This window comes from Apostichopus japonicus, chromosome 2, assembly GCF_037975245.1.
Source record: "Apostichopus japonicus isolate 1M-3 chromosome 2, ASM3797524v1, whole genome shotgun sequence".
Taxonomy (NCBI): Eukaryota; Metazoa; Echinodermata; class Holothuroidea; order Aspidochirotida; family Stichopodidae; genus Apostichopus; species Apostichopus japonicus.
Window position 1 is genome coordinate 14,834,022 of NC_092562.1, and position 16,234 is coordinate 14,850,255.

General features: G+C 35.0%; 1 protein-coding gene across 10 annotated transcripts in view; it reads left to right on the top strand.

Moving 5' to 3' along the window:
* Positions 1–16,234, top strand: part of LOC139979448 (uncharacterized) — a 266,786-nt gene that overhangs the window by 21,787 nt on the left and 228,765 nt on the right. The gene's annotated exons all lie outside the window — the stretch shown is intronic.

Here is a 16,234-nt window from a genome sequence, read left to right on the forward strand (position 1 = left end):
ATAAAACATTAATATACATGTGGTAGGAGATACCGGCTTTTGTGATTGCTTACATACGTTAATTTGTCTTTCAATCAAAAAGTTCATTTAGAAATTTTCAAAATTTGGCTTTTGGTTGTATACTCAATGAACTGTTGTTATTCTAACATGAGAGTTGGTTATCAAACTCTCAGGAATAAATATATTTGCTGCCAAAAAGGATACAAAAAATTAGAGGAAATAACATTCTATGGTAATATCGTGATGTTTTATTGTTTGAAAATGATAGGAAATATTCAAAATACAACCAATGTATAATTACCTTCTTCCATATTCTTATTCTTCTGCGTCTTTTTATAAAGGTAATATTTATTACAGAATTTGGCCCTCTTCCTGTGATATATTACCTTTCTGTGATCTTGGTTGCTAGGTAGAGTTTGTTGACTTCCTGTCAATTACTGTTCACTGTTATCGAAGAAATTTCCGTTCTCTTTCAAAATTCAAAACATTTTTTTTTTATTTGATAATAATTTGCCACATATGGATTAGTTTCTATAAATCTGTGGCGTAAGTCGCCCCCAAGCCAAGTGCCTTTGTATGTATTTAAGATCCTCCTGCAAGCAGGAACTTGTGATTGTAATAAAAGACTTGATTCCCTGAGTTTTGTAAGGGAATTTAATTCAAGATTAGTAATATTGCTCTGAAACATAAAGCTAGAAACTCAAACAATCGTTACTCTTTTTCCTACAAAAATCATTCACTGCCGTCCTTAAAGCATTTCTCCAAACTGAGACATTTTATTCTCAATTTTAACCCTTTTTTGTGTAAATATTTTAGGAAAATCTTGGACAGTAGAGTTAAACTTCCAGGAATTATGTAACAATGTCAATATTGTTCTATAGTAGCTTTTAACATGGCTTTTATTTTTTGCAGTGCTTATTTTAGGCCAACAGAATTCATTCTGTACATCAAAATGAGGTCGGTACCATCCTTTTTTTTTCTTTGTTTTTAAGGTAAACATGACTGGTTTTTGGTTTATTTTTTTTTGGTTAAAATCAGTGTTATATGTCATATTGCTGTTGAGTAGTAAAACAAAAGTAACACAGCATTGATGTCAGATTTAAGTAAGCGTATATAAACGCTTTTTAACGTATAATTAATTATGATTTGATGAAATCCTGAGTTGTTTAATAGACATGCCCTAATAGACTGGTGTATATAGATACCAATTGCGGGTATACAGTGCACAGCATATTTTATCCAACAAGAAACCATGTCCATAGCATAGGAGTTTATTTTGAACGGTTTCTTTTTGCCTTTTCTTCTCACTGTCATTGGTGTTCGATAAAAGTGTTTTGATACAAATAGCACAGGTAACTGGTATTTTTTTCCATTGCTTCCCTTTCTTTCGTAACTGTCTCGCTCAATCGTGAAAACTCGAAAGTGATTGGTCGAAACGATCCACACAAGCTTAATACTGACTGTACATAGCTAGGCTATGGCCGTTTCTCAATATGCAACACCGAACGGTGGAAATTACCCGACTAGCCTGAGCATTTGCAAAAAATTTAAAAAGGCATGTCTCAATAAATAATGAATTAAATTTCTTTCCACTTTTTTTTTCTTTCTATTACTTTTTATTAAGTTCAATCATTACCTTGTTAGATTTGAGGCAAGCTTTCCGCCACGACCTCGTTTCTCTGTGACATACATTCTCAGCGCCGAAATTTTGGGTCTCATCGATGACTCAGAAGTCAATATGAATTCGTTCTCTTCTTTTCCTTCCCCAAAATCTAGACCAGTCGCATCCCTTGCTCCTCTTACGAGAGCAGTGGATTCTTCTTCTTCTTCTTCTACTTCTTTTTCCTCTTTGTTTCTCTCTGTTTCCATCGGAAAGTGGTAATAATGTACCGTGACGTTCTCACTACGACTGGGCGCTTTAGACAAAATTGACATTTTTATCTTTTAGGGTATTCTTCGTACATTAACTCATTACACACCTGAGTACTCCCCGGCACAGAGGCAATATACACGTAACGCTTTTAGCATACAGCTCAACGATCAGACATTATAATTCAATTAACCTGTTTTTTGCAGTTAAATCTGTTGACTGTGTTTAGCCATGCAAGAATTAACCACACGACCAAGTCAGTTATTTTTTATGCCCTTTTCAATCGGATTAGAATTGATTAGATTTAATGAAACGTCATAATCTCATTATCGCCGCAACCTTCGTCGCAGAACATGAATAAAACTAAATAAAAAAAAGGCCAAGGTTTTTAAAGGATTTTCTCTTGCTCTGGAAAAGTGGAAGATGCACGCCACAAATAAAAAAGAGGGTGGAACACTGGATAGAGAACTGAACGACACTAGACGATTGTTGTGTATTATTACAGTCACGTATAGTTTGGGGCTACACTAGCCTGCAAAAGAAACCCTGGCGTGAGTCTGTGCTCCACGCCGGCATTTCTTAAATAGCGCCAACATCGTTGTAGCTACGATATGTGTTTGCCGGTTGTGTTTAGCATATCGATCTGTTCTCGTTACTGGCGAGACAAAGTGACAACATGGAGATATTTTCTACTCCTGCAGGGATTGTCTAAAGTAGGTTATTTTTAGGCCAAATCGCAGCAATATTCACTCAGAAGCAGCCAATTTCACAGCTGTTTTTCTACAAATAGAGTAGTAGCGTCGCCTAGTTTGCAACATACTCCTGAGAGAGAGAGAGGTGGAGATAGAGAGAGAGATAGAATGAAGGACAAAATTGTACTTTGAAGCTTTAAGAATTTTATGCAGGAGCAGAAATGAGAAAGGCTACAAAATAACATTCAGATATACAAATGTACTCGTTAGACAACTTCAATTACAGCTCCTCATTAAGTTTTGTTGTCACAATTTTTCTTTTCCGTCGACTTTTGAATACCAAACTTTCCGAGGTTTACTCACAAAGTAAGGTTAGCAGTGGTCAAACTAAGACCTAGGCCACTCATAGAAGCTGACCATCAAATGTAGGTTTATAATTTATAGCGAGTGATCGATATAAAGTCCGTTGTTCAATCCTGTGAATTTTCCAGAGCCAAATTTCCTTTTTGGTACTATATAATCACATGCACAAAAGCAAATCCAGCATTTGTTAATATCTGGGATTGTGCATTGCAGGTATTGTCATGGGAAAATTAGCTTCAACCAGTATCGGCAAATGGATCTAAATCAACTCAAAATACTGTGTGAATGAGTTGCATTAAAGCTATGACATTATGCCGAGATCCATCAGATGTATAGCTTGGTTTCCTTATTTACATTTAACATGAAACCAGTGCATGGTCATACATGTGGCATTCTGGGAGATCAGTGGGTTCAAGTCCTGGCCGGCTAAAGTAAGATGGATTTTACACCCAGGAGAAATGCAGTTTACCCATCTGAAATGGTCTTCCACATTGTTAAAATGAAAGTCCAAAGTGGAATTAAACTGGACGTCAGCATTTGTACTCAATAATTCACAACACATCAGACGGATTGCATTTCAAATGAGCTTTTGTAGGGCCAGTTAACCCTTGGATTTACTAAACCTAGAAACATCGCATCTAAGGAGAAGGAAACCCATTCATATGTTAGAGATGCTTTAGATGAATAACTGCTTCCAATAACTACAATAAAAACCTTTGGAGATAATCCCACATTAAAGGTCACGTCGTTGGGCCTGTGATTTCGTCAGTGTATAATGTCGCTCTTAGCTCTGTTTTTACCTCCATGCTCTTAGTGACACTAGGAGGTAACTTGTCTTGGTTCAGTTCTTTTGATTGTCAGTTTTACGGTGAAATTAATCAGCACTGTTGTTATAATCATTGTCACTATTAGATAATGTCAGAAACTGTGTCATTAAACACAATATTTACAAGTACCACTTGTGCCAAAGAAAATAAAAGTATTGAAAAGAAATACATGAAACATTAAAGGGACCAGTGGCTCTGTAGCCTTATTTGTAGACTTGATCAAGTCTTCAAAATAGCACATGATAAAACCCTTGGAGCATGATATGTCCCAAATAGAGTATAATTTCTGCTTCTTTGTTGTTGTTGGGGGCCGGGGGGAGGGGGTTGGGGTGTCTGAGGGGGTTAGATAAGCATTACCATTGTATGTTTTAGTGTTGATGGTTAGGTGATTTTGTTTCTCCGTTGAAGCAAACAACAACTTTCTATTTCTTTGCAAATAAGTTAAAGAATGAATGTCATGGTAGGGGGAATGAAGAGTGAGAATGAAAATTGGTGGAATAACAAACTGATTGGTATGGTAGTGCTTTTTATTTTTTCCTTTTTTTTCATTTAATTTTAATTCTAGGATTGATATGTTTATTGAAATAGCAAAGGATTTAAATCATAAATTATGTTTCATAAATTTCGTGAAGAGTTACAAACATAGGTTCATTTGTATGCTAATATGGATGCGTTGATCGATATTCCTCGGAAACTTGAACCTGTTCTTGAACATGCAATTCAAAATCTTGAAAACAGCAGCTTTGCCATTGGAGGGACTCTCAAACAGTACTGATATCAACCAAGAAGGATCAGTGGCGGAGCTAGGGGTATTGGTCAAGGGGGGCGAGAATGGTCTGTAGGGGCGCTTTCGACACTATCTAAGCGGAGCGCCACCACAGGTTGGCGCGGAGCGTACAGAAATTTTTTGAGTAAAGATACGTCCTAGATCGCCGGAAATGACCCTTTCCTGGCCTTGCTAATTGCAAATAAACAAAGAATAAATAGGTGTCATCGCCAACAAAATGTCAATAGGTAGATGAGAGCGCAATAAAAAAAGTAAATAATCGCAAATAAGTAAAGAGCTGAAAAGGGCGCCAGCAGTCGATTTGAGTCCGTCAGGGGGGGCATCCGCCCCCCTGACTGTATGGACGCTCCCCCACTGAGAAGGATCATGTTGGGTAACGACCCACAAACTTTCCGAAGGCCCATGACCAAGGCATTTCCATGAGGACTGCGCATATCAATTCCTTTGTAAACTAAAAAAATCACCCATTGAAATGTCAGACCTATCTGTTTATTAGTTAGATCTATGACTCATAGCTGTTATGCGTAAAACAGGGTTGTCCAACCTACGGCCCGCGGGCCACAGTCCGGCCCGCCGCAGGGTTGCGTCCGGCCCAGTAGAGATGCTCTGCGGTGCGAAATTTTTAGTGAGCAGATTTCTTGATAACAATTTGAAGCTATATAATCAATCATTCGAACCTTCTGGGTCCAAAAAACTGCATACAGGTCCGTTTGTGTGACACTCTCAGCGGAGGGGGGGGGGCGGCTGGACTTTATTCATCTGTTTTATTAGGAAGGAAAATAAATATGTGCGCTCCGCGCGCAGTGCTCACATTTTGTTGCCTTGGCTTCGGGCAAAACATCGAAAAATCGAGCGTAGGGTTCATGCGGCCCCCTCTTTCATCATAATCATTCCATGTGGCCCTCCTCTGGAAAAGGTTGGACAACCCTGGCGTAAAACCTGTGGAGTCTACGTATACACAGTACATTGTGATAGGGTTATAAATCCCTTTACCAAAGCCCCTCTTCACCCTTATCTATCCCATCCTACAACCAATCCTCTCCCCCCCCCTCCCAACCCACCCCCAACCTCTTCATCCTTCTCTTCCCCATCCCAACAACTGATCACAATTCCAAGAAAGATAGAAAACTGTATAACTTGCAAAGAAAAGTTTGAATAATTCTTGTATTTTTCATCTGAATATATGTGCTTATATAAACTAATTCCAAATTCTCTCTCAGTCCTCGTCTTCCTCAAATCTTTATCGTTATGACGACGGCAAAGACGACAGCCCCTGGTTGTCAAAAAAACAAGAGAGGGGAAGAAAGAAAGAAAGAAAGAAAAAAAAAACAATTCTTAAATTTCTGCAGTATATTAACCCACCAACCGTCTGTTGAAATTTTTTGAGCGTCGTCCTTGCAATACCGATAAATGATTGGTTAACTCTCCTGCAATGTATACTTAATGTTCTTGAATTCACTCACGTTGTATGAAATCCATTAAGCAAAATCCCTCCTAACCTCTCCTGGCATTTCCTCTAGGAATACTCCGCGGAGCCAGAGAAATTACCCCGTCGACAGTATTTTTGCAGATTCAACGTAAAAATACAACTACATGTAGCTTCTTAGAACCCAGACATTTTCTTTCTTTTTTTTCTTTGTTTCTTTCTCTGATTCCCTCTTCTCTCTGTCTATAGCTCTCTCTGTTTTCTAATTGTGGTATTTTCCTGCATTGATAAATGCACTACAAGTGATGCAGACTATTATTGAGTATATTTTAACTCCATAAAGACATTATTCAAGTGGCATTAAAGTTGTTTTTTTTTTTTTTCTTCTCTTTCCCCCATTTTCTTCTTCTTTTTTTTTTTCCTGAGGAATTCATCTTCGTTAAAAGCGAGAATAAAAAAAGTTAAACATTAGACAACAAGTAAAAATAACATGAAAAAAAAAAAGCCCATAGAGATGAGACATGTTCAAATGGAATGAAAGCTTCAATAACTGACATTTTTCTCGTTTTTTTTTCTCAAGAGATTCTGAGAGCTCAGTACCAGTTTCTAAAGTTATTTTAAAGTGATCCATTTAATGCAGCCTTGTGAGTGAAATTCTTTTGTTTTAACTTCTTTTTTCCATCATTCACTTCTACAATTTTAAGATTTTTTCCAGTTTTCTATTTTTCCACGTGTGATTTATGCTATCATCAAATAGTTACAGGATGACTTAAGGCAAAAAATTAAATTTGATTTATTGTAAAACATTGAAAACCACAGCTAGCAAATCCAGGTTGAATTTCTATAAACCTTTTGATCTTCAAGAAATGACCCTATAAAACATCCGTAGTTTCATAGGTTAATAGGTGGATGGACAACTTAATCTATTATACATTGAACATTAGCTTAGTTCCTCAGATAGATATCATATCCCAAAATTAAGCAAATACGTAGCTCATTTTGTTGATTTTTGCAAACTTTTCATCAGCAATTTTACAAAATTTTATACAATGCAGTCCTTTATCTTTAATTGACCAACTTATCAAGAAGAAAGAAAAAAATCATTTCAAAAAAGTTCAGTGTTTCTGTTAATAGTTAATATAAATAATAATACTAATAATAATACTGTTATGAAATGTTTTATAAGTGACGTCATTTAAGAGTGGAATGAAAATGATTAAGTAGTTTGATAACTTTGATAAAGGTACAATCTAAGTTTTTGTAGGTTGGTAATATTGTCTGAAATTTAAAAAAATTCTGAAATTTAATCAACGACAAACTGCCTGTAACATGCATGTGATTATCAAACCACAGATAAGTTGATCACTGGCAGTATTTTATCCTAATTTAAAAAAAAAAAATCTGATCTAATCAAGAACCTTTGTGTTGATTTTTTTACAGCATGTTGCTTTAACTTCACTTATTTGGTTAAATTGCTTCCGATTCTAATGATAAATTATAACACTTTTCTAAAAGTATTTCAAGAATTTACCTAATCTATAACAAACATACAAGTGACATTTTACATATGTGTTATTGAACACAATATTAGATGCAGTATAGACTTTGAATAGTGTCATAATTTTTAATCCATCTCTGAAAGTAGAATTTTTTGGGCAATTTAGTCAAAAATTTAATGACTTTACCATCATTTTACAAATTGCCGCTCTCAGATATGAAAGTTTGAAACAGTTTTATATTGTAATGTAACAAATTTGAGGATTTTCCTCAAAATATTCCCCTCCCCCTACAATTAGTATTGATGAAAGGTTGCACTCAGATCAGGCTAGCCAGCATTTGATGGGGGGGGGGGAGGAGGGGGCTTAAGTGTTGGCTGATTTCTAATGAGAGTAGCTGTCCCTCTCCTGTGTGAATTATTTGTAAACGTTTATTAGATGCAAAAATGAGACCATAAGTGGCCATCTCTCTTAACAACATTTGTGTGATTGAATGAAAGAAAGAGAAAAATATATAGTTTTACTTTTGTTTTTCTCTTTTCTCTCATTGATGAAGCTAATGAAGGAACAGTCTTTGTACACAAGCCTTTTAATCTTATTAATAACCTATTAGTAGAAATTATTTATATTATATTAATCATATAATTATGTAATTTAAAATATATATAATAATTATATGATATATTACTAATATATTATTATATAATATTAAATAATAATTATTAATAATCTGTGGATCTTTCAGATAGCTGAACAAAGTCAGGATATAAAGACAATACAATGTAATTGAAACCATAGTACAAGGATTTTTTGTATTTTTTATTCATCTACTTGGGACAAGATTTGGGTAAAAAGGAAAGTACCCCCTCTATTTCTGACAGTTCCAATGTTCAAGTGACTCAGTGTTGTGTTCATTAATGCATCTATCATGTTCACCAAAATCCTTTGCAATGCTGTATTATATTTTTAATTCTGATTTTATTTATTCATACTTGCCTCTGTAATTTAGCAGTTGTTTTATATTTTGATTTTGGTGAGCTATGTATAATTTATGAAATAATCTTGGAGGTAGCTTTAAAATGGTATTTATACTGAAAAACAACATTTGATTTGATTTTGATAAAATCTTTCTTGAACCTCATTTATAACAAATAAAAAAAAAATAAAAAAAATCCCCAAATATATATATTAGTAGCTTGACCAGCCATAATCTTATTTTGGAAAATGAAGTAAAATTAAATAAAAAAAACCTAAAAATAATTCTTCTTTAATATTCTTTTTTATGGTCATATCTGTAGGTGAGCATTAAATTGATTGGGTGAAGGTGATGAGGTATGAATTATTCATGAAGATATCATTGTAAAAAATAATAATAAAAGCTAATTTTTGGGGTGATTTAAAAAATCTAATTGAGTTGCCATGTTTTGTTATTCAAATTTTCACAAATATAGATTCAAAGCTTAAACCAATTTCATTTAAAAAAATCTAGTTCACTTTTATAGTAATATCTTCAGAGCAGTGGCTTGATTAATGGAGGTTAAGGACGGTATGCATAACTAATGAAGATACCTTGCAGGTAGCCGAACAAACGGTCTAACTGATAAATATCTTTAGAACAGCTGATGGGTTGATTTTCATAAACATCTTAATATCCTTTGTTTCTGTATAATAAACTTGCCTATAAATGTATACAGGCAATTACAATAACCTGCCAAGTTTTATTACAAAAAAAAAAAAAATGAAGTGAAAGTTTAACACCAAAATATTCTAAAAGACATGGCTTTTCTAAATTTGATATTAATATGAATGATATCACTCTGAAATATTTTCTGGCTGATAAAATAAGTTAGCATTTGAAGTACAGATTCAGTTTAGAATTGAATCATACAAAAAGTGTTTGTATGTTTTGAACATGCCATCAATTCAATGTATCACGTAATAAATCCAAGTCCCTCTGTCATTTATTTATAGTGTTTACCTATTCATCATACAAACTCCTACTCTTTTTTTTTAAAATTGATGTACATTAATAAATCAATTATGATTATTAAATATTTCCCATTTTTCATAGTAATATAGTTTTTTTCAGTATCAGATCCAGGATTTTGAAAAGGAGTGGCCCTGGGATCGTTGAAGGTGGTCCCATGTGTGAGGGGGGGGGGGTGTCTGGTGGATTCCTTCTTTTCAAAAGTAAAATGGTTGCATTTTGAGGTATGTGTAGCCTATAAATTAGGTCTATGCACAAAGTTGTGCAATAACTACTTATAATTTGTTATGTTGGGCTGAAAAATGGGGGGGGGGGGGGGAAGGGAGGTGTTTATTGTCAACTGAATTCCTACATAAATCAATCTATCTCCATTAAACTGTATAACTTGATGTGGAAATAAGATATTAGAAATAAGATAAAATAAAATAAAATTATTCCCTCTTACCTATAAATTCGGAAAAGAACGATTATGCTCATTTATATCTTTCTATACATGTCTTTATAAATCAGAAAGTTTCCAAAGCAATCCATCCATTTCTGAGCCAAGAATCAAATGTGGTCTCTGACTCCGTTTGGCTCAATATAAAAGCCTTTTCTCGAAAAGGCAGCAGAGTCCTGAATCACCCATAGGCAACCTTTTAATAGTAGATGACTTCTTTTTCCTGTGATAAAAGATTTTAAACTTATGAATTTTCTAAGAGTTTTGTCCATTTTCCAGCAAATTTCATCCAGACATCCTTTGCATTGACTTCTTTTATTTTCACAACGTTGTGTATTATTATTACTTTTATAATGGGAGTTTTAACCACAAAGAAGCCTGCGGATGGACATTAATATAAGACGGTGGTATTTTAGCATTCTGTCTTAAGATGATGTTTGTTTTGCTTCCTATTTCCATGAATTATTTCACTGTAAATGATGTGGGTTTTTTTTTTCTTTTGGCTCAGAGCTTACCATAAATTTCACCATGCTAGGTTTCATTAAAACCTGTTATACTCTGTGGTTACCACACAGACAAAGGCGAAACTAACAGTTTCTGACAAGCGCAACTTTTTGATGTAATGCCGTGATTAAAATATGCTTCAGGAAGCAGCAACGTATGCAAAATTTTGTCTTAAAACCGTTAAGAGTACTGACTTCTCGGACTCTGCCCTTGTATTGAATCTCATTAATGCTCTGAGTATTACTTTTGCATTTGAAACTGCGACAAAAATCAGAGAAGAACGTTCTTTTAATAGTTTTTTTTAAATACATTTCTGGCTTGATCAAGTTTCATTTCTCCAAATGTTAAGAAACTTTGAATAACATAGGGCTGAATATATAGTTCAGGAATGGTAAAAGGACAGTAGTTATATAGCTAATCCTTAGGTCAGTGGTGTACATCTGGTTCCATCCAGTAAAATTTATTGGTTTCATTTTCATCCAGATTTATCTATATGTCTACTATCACTTTGCCGTTATTAATTCATCTTATATAGATGAATTAAAATCCAAATTTCTATTGAAATATCTTCCCAGCTTCCTTGGGAGCATTGAATATAACTGGGACCCCTATTTAAATGGTGTGTAAGGTACTTTTGTGTTTTTAATGGTTTCCCTCCTTCCTTCCTTCCCTTCGCTCGCCTTCCCCCTCCCCCTACCCCCTCCGCAATAAAATGGTTATAAGATCACCATGAGCTTTGTAATGGAACACTCACTTGGTAATAGCACAGTACTTGTAAGTCTGAATTAGTTGCGTCATGTTCAAATCTCATTCTAAAAATAGAAAAGTTCCAATCCCACGCTGCCAGAATTTTTTTTCTCTGCTCATCAAATCTGTTTTTAGTATTATTTCTCAGTTAGTTTTCCATCATTCATTTTCAATAAAGAATTGAGAAACTAGAACATAATGAAATGTGTGAAACATATTGTTTGCATCTGCTTAATGTCCATGTTTACATATATAGCTCCATATATAGCTCAGCAAATCAGGATAATGTAGCTACTGCAGCTTAGTAGCAGGGTAATGCAGCTGCTGCAGCTTAGCAAAGCAGGGTAATGCAGCTGCTGCAGCTTAGCAAAGCAGGTTAATGCAGCTGTTGCAGCTTAGCAAAGCAGGGTAATGTAGCTACTGCAGCTAAGTATAGCAGGGTAATGTAGCTACTGCAGCTAAGTGTAGCAGGGTAATGTAGCTACTGCAGCTTAGTGTAGCAGGTTAATGTAGCTACTGCTGCTTAGCAAAGCAAGGTAATGTAGCTACTGCAGCTTAGCAAAGCAGGGTTCTGTACCTGCTGCAGCTTTTCCCTTTCGAAGTATTGCCTGATCAATAGTATACTGCTGCAGTGTAACTTGTTTCCCCTCAACGAAAAGACCGAAACTTTTGAAGCTTCTTCTTGAGTTGATTCTGATAAATCCTAATTTTTTGATGCAATTTGATACTTTAAATGTCATATCAATGTACTTCAGTGGCCCTGACTCGTCACTTTTCATTTCATAAACTGTTCAAGTGAAGAGACACAGTATCTTCCAGTTTGCGTCTTTACATGTGATTATATATAATTACTAATTTTGAAAAAAGTGTCTGGGCCAAGAATGGAATATTTAAGTACTTTATTTTATTTTATTTGTTTACTTCCACATTTTCAAATTATACAGAGACGATAGAAATATACAAGAAAATTGCAAATTGAACAAATTAAATGAGCACACAAATACCAGCATTGTTAACCTTTACATTGGATTATTATACAAAGAGTGGAGGAGACAGACTAGCTTTGCTTCTCGAAAGGTCAAAAGGTCAAGTCAGTTAAAGAAATAAAAACAAAAGAACCATGCACACAAATACCACCTTCCCCCCCTTCTATATCCCAACCTCACCCCACTCCCATGCCAACTGGATAAATTAACCTCGTTTCTTAGTTTGACAAATCTCTGAGTCTTTATCTTGAGAAATACAGTTCGATTAAATAGATGATCAAACTCAAAAATGATCTTCCTTTTAATGTGCTTCTATGGTTTCATCCTCCTTTTGTACCTCGGATAGTCATTCTACTTGTATCTAAAACATTGATCTCTTTAAAGGACTTTCCAATATTTATCTAATTTGCATATAAGCTTTGGGATGCAGATTGACATTTATCAATATAAAAATTATTAAAATGATCATCTGCGAGTTTACCGTGACAAGAAGTTGAAGAAGTAGCTTTAAATAATATTTACAGTGCAGTTTATTCGTAACTCTAATCATGTGATTAATTTTCATCCTGGTTTCATCCTCCTTTTGTACCTCGGATAGTCATTCTACTTGTATCTAAAACATTGATCTCTTTAAAGGACTTTCCAATATTTATCTAATTTGCATATAAGCTTTGGGATGCAGATTGACATTTATCAATATAAAAATTATTAAAATGATCATCTGCGAGTTTACCGTGACAAGAAGTTGAAGAAGTAGCTTTAAATAATATTTACAGTGCAGTTTATTCGTAACTCTAATCATGTGATTAATTTTTAGCTCACAAAGCAAGTTTTATGAAACCAAGCAGCCCCCTTTTTTTGTTATCAGATCCTTTATATGTCGGCTATAAAACTGAGCACTTAAGAAATCTTTAAAACAATGAATTAAATAAAATAACGGTAAGCATCATGTTTTAATTTTTCATTCTGCTACATACTTGATGGAACACATCATGCTCTTTTCTCCTCCATCCCTTCTACGAATTAATTTTTTTCTCACATATCTCGTTAGCGCTCGTAAATATTTGCCAACGTCGAAGTTATCAACAGGTAGAACCCACACCACTTGTTGATCCTCGACGTCTCAAAATTGAGAGATTTGTTACACGACAGTTGCGAAAGGGAATCGTTTCTGTTTCGTGCTCGTGTGCCTCAGCAGGAAGCTTGTTGACAGTCTCGAAAAGTTAACAAACCTGACGAATAATATAAAAAAAAAGCGAGATTGTTTCCTTCCAATATCAAGCTGAGTAAATTTACACCCAATTTGGCACTAAAACCGGAGACTAAGCATGTTGTCTGCAAATTAGTGTGTGTTCTTGCCCGAGCATGATCCAGCCACGCTGGAGCCAATTTTCCCTCGAGGCTACGAGAGCTGTAAATGATGAGAGGGTAATGGAAGTCTCGCTGAGCTCGAGAGTCCTCGTCTCATTAAAATGCATGAGTGCAAAATGAGCAGCCACTGTGTGGCTTTTTTGAGGGGTAGGTGGTTTTGGCTGTTAAGAATCTAGTCAGAAAGTTTATTTTTGTTGCATTTTGACTGACGTGAAATGACGTCAGAGGAACAAGAAAACGGCTTCTTTTTTTTTTTTTCCTTTTTTCGCGAGAGGCTTTCTTTCCTTTTTTTCTTTCTTTCTTTAATTTTTTTTCCTGGCAAGAGTGAGTGTTTGTGATCTAGGGGCAAACAGAGTTTGTAGTTTGTAAGGAAGAAAACCGGTCTATATCTAAAGGGTTTGAAGATCATTAAAGAGACAAATGTATCCCCCCCCCCAAACAGGTTAACGTCTGAATATATCTGTCGTTCTTTCCACTTTATTAATAGAGACAAATGGTAACGCTTGAATTATGCCCAGGAATAACAAAGCTAATGTAAACATTTGACTGATAGCTGCAGATTGAATCTGGTGGGTGTTCTAGTAGGATCAGACTCATCTCTACTACAATTTAGTCTCATTCACGGCTTGTTGATAGCATAAATGTCATCAAAAGTTCACAAGAAAATGTTTCTACTGACAAAGATTTTACAGTCGTCAGCATAATATATAAACTTGGCTTCTATGAATCTCCACTCTGTCGAGAGTATCAAATGGACTGATTCTCTCTTTCGGAATAAACCTGTTTTTTTATTTGAAGAACGTTTGTTCATTGCGTATGATTTACTTAAAGGTAGTCAGTATAGGCCCCAAATTATAACATGCTATAATTGCTAGAAGTTTTCAAAAAGTATTTTCCTGGAGGTTTCTACTCTCCAAATTGTCCTCAGACATTTTTAAGGAACACACAAGATGACTGAATGTCCCAGTGAGGACAATGGTGACCATATTTGAATATCTAGCTTATTTGGGGCCAATACAGCATACCTTTAAACTAAGTATTATACCAACTGTTATACTTTTTGTAGAAGGTCGATAATCTTGCATGCACAAAGCTCATTATATATGTTTATAATAGAGAGGTTAGATTCTGCTCTGAGAATTCCATCTCTTTTAAAATCATTCCTAAATCTGCTAGAACTGACAGCTAAATGTTCTAATTAGCATTACTCCTTAACCCTATTCTTTTGTTTCTGTTGTCTTTGTTTTGTTTTTGTTGTCCTCTTTGGGATGCTGGTTAACCGAGACGTTGTGTTTCAACTTTAATCCCATGCGCTGAAGAATGAGGACCTTGCAGGTACAAACTGTTGTTGGAAATCAAATATTGCCTTTCTCCAATGTTACAGCAGTGTAAACATGAATTTGCAGTGAAAGAATCAGTACAAATCTATTTTGAATCTGTTACCATAGAAGTAAACACTGACAGTTTGCCAATAAACCAGCAGGATCCATAGATATGCCACTGAGTATTTTTATGCATTCCTAAAATCCAAAAGATGATATTTTGAGTAGTTTACATGTTTATACCAAAATATATAAGATAACACAAATGTAAAACCTTCCTGAATATATATGCTTGCCACCCAGACTCCAGAAATGCAAATTATTTTACATTCCATTTAATGATGGAAGCTTGTAGTTTACTCAATCCAAAAGGGTTTAAAGGTTTTAGGAACAAACAAAATGCAATGTTGTTGAAATGTTGTTTGCTCTTTTAAGTTTATAATTTTTATATATATATATTTTTCTGTGGATGTGACTGTTTTATTCTGTAGAAGTCAAGATAACGCAGGGCTGAGGGGACAGGGTTTTTCTTGTTACCCAGAATTGTTGTGATTTGAGAAGGCAAGTTGTGCCTTTAATATACTACTATTTTCCTACCTTTTGTGGATATCTGCAAAATAACTATTTTAGTAAAAAATTCTATCAGGCTGGCAAAGATGGATAGTATTTCAAATTTGACACCAATTATTTGTGCGTTTTAAGTTATGTTCAACGTTGTGTCTTATAGTGTGATCCTATCAACTTTCGTGGAAAAAAATTCTCAACCATTGGTTTTTAATATATATCTCAGTTTCCATCGTCCCATATAAACTACCAATCATCATATTTACGCTAATCTTCACTTTAATAAACAAACTAACTGTTAGTCTTGCAAAAGTCTGTCATTTGCATCTAAAGTTTGTTAATTTGTCAGTGACACAGTCTTTTAAAGAAGATCACATCTCGCAAACATTAACAGTTATAGTCAAGCCCTCCCACATAGGATTTTAAACCGTAGGCTTACGTCTGGACGTCACCTATATTCTGTCTTTCGTGATCAAGCCTTTGGGTTGGTTTACAAATATTTTGAAACAATTGCTGCATTTTTAGGTTTAGGGTTTGACTAAGTAAATAACGATTACGGCAGAAAACCTTTCTTGACAGTGTTTTGGCCGTAATAGCTAGCTGCTCCAATCTGAGCACAAAAACAAAATGCAAAGTAGCATTGTCCTTCAACCATTTTGATCTTACAAGGCATTTTGAAATTCAGTCCTTGATTTGAGTTAGCTGTTGGGCTCTCCTATTGACATCAGCCCTTGAATCAGATGCATGCTAGGATGAGCTTTTTAATTTAAAATCTGGTAATATTTTTTATGTGAGGTACACTTCAACATCAATTGCTTGGGGAAGGGGGGTGTGATGGGGGGGGGCCGGGAGG